General features: G+C 38.4%; 1 protein-coding gene across 2 annotated transcripts in view; it reads right to left on the minus strand.

The window, feature by feature from the left end:
- atf7ip (activating transcription factor 7 interacting protein) overlaps window positions 1–8403 on the minus strand; it is a 40424-nt gene extending 32021 nt beyond the window's left edge. For both annotated transcript variants that reach the window (XM_027014825.3, XM_027014823.3), the window contains exon 1: window positions 8027–8403. The gene's annotated coding sequence lies outside the window, so the exon portion shown is untranslated. The remainder of the gene's footprint in view (window positions 1–8026) is intronic.
- Window positions 8404–10185: the final 1782 nt, after the last annotated feature.

Here is a 10185-nt window from a genome sequence, read left to right on the forward strand (position 1 = left end):
GAACAAGGGTATGATTAAATGCTGTGACGCAAACCCTCAGACAGCCCGTACGCTGGCTGAGTAAAAAAAAAAACCACATGGGTGTATACAGGGGTGTAAAACTAGACTAGACTGTGTCATGTACTAAACTCAAAAGCTTCGCTTCAAACCTTATTCAAAATGTCTGTGTAAGCAGCACTTGAAACTACAGATCTGTGGCATTAGCATGGCTGCAGGAAAACATGCTCTATCCGGAGCTCATCTGATTGCAGCTTACAAATGTATTAGATCATAATAATTGTTTACCACCACAACCTCTGTAAAAAAAAAAAAAACATTGATTAAATTTACATGTTACAGTAAAAAGTAGATACTACAGCCAAACTAGAGATCATGACATGCACAGCAGCACAGCCAAACTGTGTTGCAAAGACAGGCACAGCTATGCCCCTCCTCTTTGTGAACACAGTGAATGCAGAGGAGTGAGTGGAAAATTACTGGAGGATGGACTCTACCATTCTAGACTGACTAAGGGGTGGATAAAATTGACCAAGGATAACGGTGAATATAACTATTCTTTTAAATAATGTACACTGCATATGCATATGAAAACAAATGGAAATCAAACTCATTTTATTAGACAAATAGCCAAAACATGGTCAAACTTCCTTTTGCTTTGGTAATGCCTGTGGAACAAATTAGCTTGTTTCTGAATTAAAAATAGCCAAACAATGAAATTTGAGCTATGTAATTGGAAACAATTAGAAAGAGACACAGGAAAAAAGAAAGACAGAATTAAAGTCTGTGTGCTATTAGAATACACAAGCAGAAACCTACAGAGGAGACAGAGTAGCAGGGGTTCACTCAGAGTACACTGACTTCCATGATACTGAAACATTCATATGGTACCTCATATAAACATCATAGTTTTGACTAATTAATAACAAGTGGCCGGAAAATGATTAGCTATGAGATCAGCTTTACAGTTATTACTGTACAAGGGTTTTTTCTGTCATGATCTGTTTGTTTAAATGTTTAAAGAGCATGTCTGGAGAGATTCTGCCTCACTGGTGGAAGGAGTTTATATGTAGCTATTGGAGATTTGCTGGGAAAGCCATTCTTAACATTACAAGAATGATCCAGTGACCTTGAACATTAAGAAGGCCACTCCAAATACAGGAATTTACATGTAAGCTACACCCTGGTTGTTATGGAACATCTTTATCAGCTTACATGTTTGCATTAATTTTAACAGTCATTTAAACAGCACACTGAAAAGAACATCCTGTTCAATTCTCAAAGCACACAATAAGGAATGTTTGTGATTTGTCCTCACTTGTATGTTACGGTCTACTACGACATCATATTGTGTGTGTGTGTGTGTGTGTGTGTGTGTGTGTGTGTGTGTGTGTGTGTGTGTGTGTGTGTGTGTGTGTGCGTCTGTGTGTGTGTGTCTGTGTGTGTGTGTGTCTGTGTGTATGTGTGTGTGTGTGTGTGTAAAATAAGCCAGAAAGATGTATTGACTGGCAGAAAAAGCATTTGTTAGGAGAAAACTGGGTAGAAAAAAATTATACTCACTAATGATCTACCTTTCCTAAATTGTCTTTTGAGCAATAAGCATACATCAAGTTATCTGTGTGTTCTTTTTAAAACTACCATCTAACATATTACATATTCATTCCATTGGTTTTCCAAATACTGTCTGTCCACCTCAGCTTATGCTGAAATGTGTAGCATTTAGAAATCCATTGTTGCAATGCTTACTACAGTGTACCAAGCCGCCTGCGGAAGCAATATCAGCATAAGTGCTGTGTGTTAGGAGCTTCATGAAATGGGTCTCCATGGCTGAGCATCTTCACACAAGCCTACGATCACTATGTGCAATGCCAAGTGTCTGCTGGTATGATGTACTATATGCCACCACTGGACTCTGAAGCAGTATAAACATGCTCTCTGGAGTAACAAATTTGGATTTGGAGGGTGCCATGAGAATGAATAATGCCAACAGTAATGTTTTGCGGGGGAGGGATAATGGTCTGGTGTTATTTTTCAGGGTTTGAACTAGGTTCCACTGAAGGGTAATGTTAAACGCACAATATACGAAGACATTTCAGAAAATTATATGCTTCCAATTTTATGGCAGTAGTCTGGGAAAGGCCCTTTCCAGTTCTAGCATGACAAAGCAAGGTCCTTAAAGATATGGTGTGATGAGTTTGTGTGAAGGCTCTACAGCAAAAATCCCTGACCTCAACCTCACTGAAAACCTTTGGATGAACTGGAACTGGATTGCCAGGTGTTCTTGTCCATCTCACCTCTTTTGACTGAGTGGGTAAATACTCCAAAATCTGGTAGAAAGCCTTCCCAGAAGTGTGGTAGCAGTCAGTGCTGTGGGAGAGGGGAGCAACTTTATGGTGTCCGAGGTTTTGGAATGATGACCAACAAACTCATACAGGTATGACTGTGAGATAGCCATATACTTTTTGCCATATAAGTGTACTTTCCAAAAGGTTCTTCTTTAAAGTTCTACATCTCTAAAACTAGGATCATTATTCATTATTACTGATTAATCTTACACACACAAAAAAAAAGCTACTATATGTGACAACTGTTAACATTTTCTGGATATTTGCCAGTAAATAAAAATTAAAGCCACAGCAAAGCATTACTAGAGCATAAATTAAGAAAGTTTCTGTTTTTATCCATCTTATATGCTGCAGTCAATTTGGGAGGCAGCTGCCCAAGTCTTAGGCAGTGTGTCCATGCTCAGCAGTGTGTGCATGCTCCTGAGACAAAGGCTGTCCCATTGAGAAGTTCCAAGTCAGCTGTCTTCTAAGATACCTTATTATGACTGAATCTGAAGGCAGCATTGCATGAATCCTTCATGACAAAGGCAACCCCATAGCACTTTTTTCGATGGCTGAGAATTCCATTGCTTGACTTCGAAAATTATGGCAGTAAACTGAGGAATATTCCTCTGCCGCCTTCAGAGGACTATTTAGAGTTAATTGTACTGGATAATTACCATATTGGTGAGGGTGTCCTATGTAGAGGGAGGACATATATACCGGAACATGGTGAAAGAACAAAAAAAAAAGGGGAACCTGAGGAATACGTTAACAAAAGAATGTTTGTTTTTACTTGTTCATATTTACATTTCAGGTTTTGATGAACTATTAATTTACTGTATTTAAGATATTGCCATAGTGCACTAGCTAAGCTAACATAAATAGCAAATAGCTAACATTAGCTTAAATAGAGCGCTAGGTACTGCTTGCTTGCCCATAACTAACTTACTTGCTTGCTTGCCCAGGTCAAAACTACTAACATTAGTTGTTTAACATGTCTAATTCACTGTTAAGTGGTGTTTTTTACATATGTGTAAAATGATTAAATAGATCTCATGTATGCAGCAGCTATGGCTTCTGTGATGACTCTGAAGAGTGTCCAGAATGCGATGCCTGTCAAGGTTCCTTTTTGGAACCTTTTAAAGGAGGCACCTTTGAAAGCATTGACTCAGGCAGCTGCATTTAGAATGGACTGCACTAATTCTGTTCAGAAATTAAGTCAAGTAATTGCCATGGATGATGCTGGGTATATACTAGATGATTTACCCTAGGATTTTCAGTTGTAGCATTCACCACCAGAGACTCAAATGACAAACACAAACTGGTTTAATTTTCTAATCAACTGTAGAAATGGGCTCTTATGGAAGAGAAAGAACATGAAGGGGACAAAAAGCCACTCCAAGGAAAACTAGTGTTTTCTTGGCACAAGCATGGACACTACATGAACCACCATACAACTGAAGAATGGTAAATAGCTTGACATTTTAGTTTTTATTAACTAGTTTAGTTTTGTGCCGTGTTCCTCATACGACTCCAGTCTGTTTCAAACTGATTTGTTACCAAAATAAGGCACACTGTCATAATGCATGAAAAACTAAAAATGTGGAATCTTGCAAGCAGGAAGTCCATGCAGTTCCACTGTGACATTAACAGAAAAGGCAACAACATATAGAAAATGTTAGAAAAATTCATAAAATGTTATATTTTCTCCTGTGAAAGGTGTTTATGAGATTTGTGTACCAGACCAACCTGCTCACACATATTTGGCCACTTGTACAATACCAACATAAACCCAGCATCAACTGGTTTTGGCACCAGTGAAAAAATAACACGACACGACAAAAGAAAGGTTTTCCATCCCACTGGAAATCAAACTTATTAGTTTCTAAGATATGATTAAATGTCTTTATAATATCTATTTCAATATCTATTATCCTTTGCTTGTGGTTCCAAGTACCAAAATCAGGCTTCCTCTACCCAAGTCCTCAGTAAACCTGCCAAATCCAAATTTCAGAATTGATCAATGGGTCAAGTCAACTCAATTTTTATGAAAAATAGGATTTACTATTGGCATTGTAACCAAATAAACCACTCCACTACCAGCTCTGTAGGTTAGCCTACAGAACTAAATCCACCCACCTAAAGCAAGGTTCCTGTCAGTCTTCAGGCTGGTTTATACTTCTGCAATGATCCATGTAAATGTCTCTGCATTGTAACACAGAGAAAGGAGTCATGGATAAGCATTGCACACAGAGGCTCTCAGATGCCCTGATGTGCACAACTCCCAAAGTTTCAACTACTCATCATGTGGATCTTTGGAGCTGTGTGCCAATTAATTACTGATTAGCTATCCGGTAGTGTTGGTGGCTGATCACAAGACCAAAACATTACTTGACCCAAACTAAATAAATGCGTAATATACCAATGTAACATAGCAATTCTAAAACACACACACACAGAGGTATGGAATACCACTGCTGACTGCCACGCCATCAACAGCAGCAACGGATGTGGGCTAGGATACTGCCAGGCAGCCCAGACCTAGACAGGAGCAACTGAGGGTTAAGGGCCTTGCCCAGGGGCCCAACAACAGCAACTCGGCAGTGGCGGAGCTCGAGCCAGCACCCTCCCGACCACAAGCCAAGAACCGTAACCACTGAGCCACCACTGCCCCTTCCCAATTGCAACAGCTATTCTTCAAACTATTACAAGAATAATTACATTGGCATTACTTCTTGGAGTGAGATAGGCCACTTGCTTGGGTGAAGATACTATTGAGCACGAGTCTTTCTTCTGTGTTGCTCATTTATACGTTCTGGTTTGAATACTGCCCACTAATGCACACATTGTTCACATTACACTGAAGTATCCCTGGTAACATCTGAGGTATGACACCTGCACATGTTCACAGATACACAGATGACGAGCTTCACAGACCAGCCTTTAAGGATTTAGTGTTTCTCTATTACCATCATCATTTCTTTTGCTCTACAGCAAGCCTGACAAATGCAATATTCTGATCCAGATATCTATAACAGGACTACGCTCCAATTAGCCTTGGCCAACAACATCCTACTTCTTGAAAGATTGTTCTACCCAAAGGGGACATTTCCCAGCTTCAAGGTGTTGATATTCTACTGCAGTTTATGCCATCTTAGCCTTGTTACATACCCTTGGATTTCATTAACTTGTATATTTCTGGATGGTGTGTTTGAACAATTCATGGAAATGTGTATATTTTCCCACTAATACATTGCATTCACACAGAAGATTAATTGATAAATTACGCAGGCTTACCATGTGAATTTCTTTGAAATTTTTTTCAAACATTTTCAGTGCACCAAACACTTCAGACAGGTCTTTCTGTCACTGGCCTCATAGTGCATTCTTTAAAATATGATACTAAAAATTCAATGAGTTAAAAACAACAAAGACTTAAGGCAGCTTTACCATGGGAAGATTATGCTGTTGTAGACAACAATCGCAAATCATGAAAGTATTACTTTGTTACGAGTTAACATCTGTGGGCCTTGAACTTGCAATGTGTCATGCTCCATGGAGAAGGATTTGATGTCTCTGCGACCAAAGACAGCCTATGCCTACCTTATGCCTATGCCTACCTTATGCTTATCTTATGCCTATGCCTACCTTATGCTTACCTTATGCCTATGCCTACCTTATGCTTATCTTATGCCTATGCCTACCTTATGCTTATCTTATGCCTGCCTATCTTATCCAGCAATGTCACAAATTTTATTCCAGAATCTTTCAGTGTGACCAACGTTATGATGCACATTTAAAAACAACCAATAGGAAGTTGCCTGGAATTCTGCACAACTTGCACTCCAACTACAGATTGCCAGCAGCATGACGAAATTAAAACTAAGTATGTGGGACTCAAAAGAAGAACATTTTGTGGAATTGCAGCAGCAACGATGATGCCTTTTGATGTCTCTTTTTTGGCAAAAAGAAGCTTCACACAAATAACAAAAAATGTTGTCATTTTCAAGTGTAGTGGGTTTATCATTAGAAAATCTATATTGTACAGCCTGACTTTCATCTCAAATGAGCACACTCTGTCTATATTGGACTGTGGTTGATTTCACTTGCAGCATCTCACACACTATGACATGCAACAAACATATAAGACCACTGTAATAGTGCAGTGCTGGCTTTAGTCATACATTCTAGCCATCTACCTATCAACTTTGGGGTAGATAGAGATGTTCTTTGTGATTTTAGACTGTTATAGATGGTGGAGAGACATACCAAATTGTTTTATCCACATGTTGCATCTCCCTCCTTGGCTTTGGAAAAGGGTAAAAATTTACATTCCAAATCTTTTAGGTATCAGCCATTCAATGGTCAAACTCCTAAAAGCGTCTCAGAGATGCCTGTGTCATTATGTTTGCTAAACTATGACTGGTCGATCACCTTGTAGTGTGGTGGTTTAAGGAAGAGTGAGCTTTGGAAGGTAACATCAACATTTTGCTAGTAAGACCCTTTCAATAACACACATCCACCTATCACCCATGGGCAGTAGATGTCCATGGTGTAAGCAGAAAGAAATGAATTCTTAAGGAGATGTCAAGCTGAAATATTGCTTGCTGAAATCAAAATCATATTTTGAACAGCGAGCAACTTAGGTAAACTTGGATGCCATCACTGAGATCACTTTATTGTCATCTTGGGTTACTATTTTAGATTATTTTTAAGAATATCTGAAGGCTTAGCTCACTGCGCATCACAAGATGTCACCTGTTGTGGAAAGTGCTTTAAATGAAGCAACAGCACTTCAGTTGCTAAGTTACCAAGACCTAATGGTAGTCCTTCATAAACATTTGATTTAGCAAGCAATGAATACAAATAATTGTGTGGTTTCAAATAGGTACAGTTCTATTGACCAGTCAGTCAGACAATTGTGAATTTCCTCCATTCTAAAATTTTAAGACAATATGGTAGCACCATATCTTCTATGGTACTTTCTTATTTCTTGATTTTGCAAGGTTAATGTTCAACTACATCACCTTGGGACAGGCTGAAATAATTTAGGAGACGTTACTAATTTTGTTGCTTTCTTGTTTGCATCCATAGAAGTGAATGGACTTTCTTGGCCGGCATGTTTTTTTTTCCCCCATGCGTGTCCTGACATTAGTTATATGTCCAAAGAACTATGATGATACTATTTAGATTAAGGTGTCATGTACTTTATTTAGCATTTAATTACCATTCAATTCTACATAATTAAGCATTCTATATGTTGTCTGTCACAAAGGATTAATGGAAGTTGTCCTATTTTTCCATTTTTACACTTTACAAAATTTTGCAATTGAACATATTTGTATACTTACCTTAAGACAATAAACTGTATTAAGATTTTAATCTAAATCTTAGATTATTAAAAAATATTAAACTCACATAAAACACTGGTATTAATTGCACAAAGAATTCTGAGCTAAATATTCTAGAGGAAAGAGGAGTACTAAAATCAGATTTTTCTGACACATATCTATATTAAATCTCACACCGGGTGCATAGGCTAAAAAGAAGTAGTCCAAACTCATACAGATAAATGACCGAAGTACAGTTAAGATTAATATTTTAATGCTAAAATATTGAGAAACAAGTATGAATGTAAATGACATAAGCAAAAGGAATTCGGGACACAGACAAGTCAGGTTAATAAAGTGTTAAAAACTCACCCAATGTTTTACCAGCCGCGCGCGTTTATCCCCAGTACATCCAGAATCTCAGTAAACCGCGGGGATGTAGCTTTACTATTTGTTTACATCCACGGGTTCAATTTTTTTTTTTTAAGCTGACGAAAGTGTCGCGCTTTTAGCGTAAATAGTCAACGTGGGACGGTGACGGAATTGGATACAGTCGCACAAACACACGCACACACTTCGACTGACTGTAGACAGTAGGGCTGTGCGTCTCACAGCGGCATGCGAGAAACGGTGTAGACGCCGGGGCAGGCGCGCGCGCGCTTCCTCTCGCGCTCTCTCTCTCTCTCGCTCGCTCTCTCACGCGCGCGCTGTCGCGAGGGGGAGGGACAGGGGTTTCGCGGGAGGTTGAGAGACGAGAAGTGCCTCCTACCCGCTGTCCGGCCTCCGCATGATGTTTGCCCACAATCGAAAAGAAAACTGAGATTATTACAATAAAATAAAATAAAATTAAAAAACTTTTGAAATGCGACCCAGAACACTGGGTTAATATTGACAGAGAAAAGGTGCACCAAGCCGTTGATAGTTCAGTTCGTTAGGCGAACTTTATTGCATATAAAGATTTGGCTAATGTTATATGCTTGCTTATCTCATTCACTGCAAGTCTGTTTTTTTGTATCCGTAGCTCAACAAAGGCCTTTATTGCAGTGTTCAAGAGCAGAAAACAATATTGCGGTAATTGACGGTGTTTTGTATTGTATACCATACGTACGCTTTTTTTTCGGCTTACATTTCCAGGCAAAAGATGTTTAGGTCAGTTCATGGAACCAGTAAACGTTTTTTCTTGTGGTCGCCCCAGCACAACCCTCTTCGGCAGTGAAATGTAACCCGCATCACTCCTCCCTCCTCCAGAACCCTCCTTCTCCCGGGCCGCGCCACTGCCTCATCCGTCAGTAACCACTGGCTACAATGACCGCGTCGCATAATAAAGAACAGTGTTCGCGATAAAACGTAGTGGAGGGTGTAGAAGCAACGACGGACAATCGTGGAATTTTCAACGGATTAGAAAGTAAACGCGAAAATAGGTGTATGGCGAGGGGGGAGGGGGGGTAATGTGATATTTTGCGAGTGAGGAGGGGGGAGGGAGAGCTGGGGGAAGGTGGGCGGAGTCTGTTGAGGCACATTGTCAAAAATGGTTTTCAGCTTTGTCTAAATTAAAGCAGGAGTCTACGTTATCCGTCTTAAAGGGACAGACGTTTGTATAGACGAGAATCAAAACAAGCATAAAAACAATAATGGTTTTGTCTCCAAATTTCCCAAATATTCGTGAATGGACCAATTAGACCGATTTCTCCTGAGATTTTTAGGAAAACGTTTCAGTGAAACAATAAACGTATTTGATCTTTGGGCCAAATCTAGGTTACTATTAAGTCTTACAAACAGCAATACTGGGGGCCAAACAACTTCTAAAAACACAAGAGTTTAAGAGTTTAAGCAGTGATGTGCACATTTCACACAACAGCTATATATATATATATATATATATATATATATATATATATATATATATATATATATATAAACATATATATATATATATATATATATGTATGTGTGTGTGTGTGTGTGTGTATGTATATATGTATATGTGTGTGTGTGTGTTAATGTGTTTATATATATATATATAAATAAAAATAAAAATCTGCCATTTTGTTTGTGAGGCTTGTCTCATGCCTGTCCAAAATGTCCACTGTGTCAACTGTAGTTCCACCAGAGACTACAGTTGACACAGTGTGTGTGTGTGTGTGTGTGTGTGTATATGTATATGTATATATATATATATATATATGTGTGTGTGTGTGTGTGTGTGTGTGTGTGTGTGTGTGTGTATGTATATATGTATATGTATATATATGTATATGTGTGTGTGTGTGTGTGTTAGTGTTTATATATATATATATATATATATATATATATATATATATATATATATATATATGTGTGTGTGTGTGTGTATATGTATATATGTATATGTATATATATGTATATGTGTGTGTGTGTGTGTTAGTGTTTATATATATATATATATATATATATATATATATATATATAAATAAAAATCTGCCATTTTGTTTGTGAGGCTTGTCTCATGCCTGTCCAAAATGTCCACTGTGTCAACTGTAGTTCCACCAGAG

The sequence above is a fragment of the Electrophorus electricus genome, chromosome 18 (assembly GCF_041902795.1).
Source record: "Electrophorus electricus isolate QZ-2024a chromosome 18, ASM4190279v1, whole genome shotgun sequence".
Lineage (NCBI taxonomy): Eukaryota > Metazoa > Chordata > Actinopteri > Gymnotiformes > Gymnotidae > Electrophorus > Electrophorus electricus.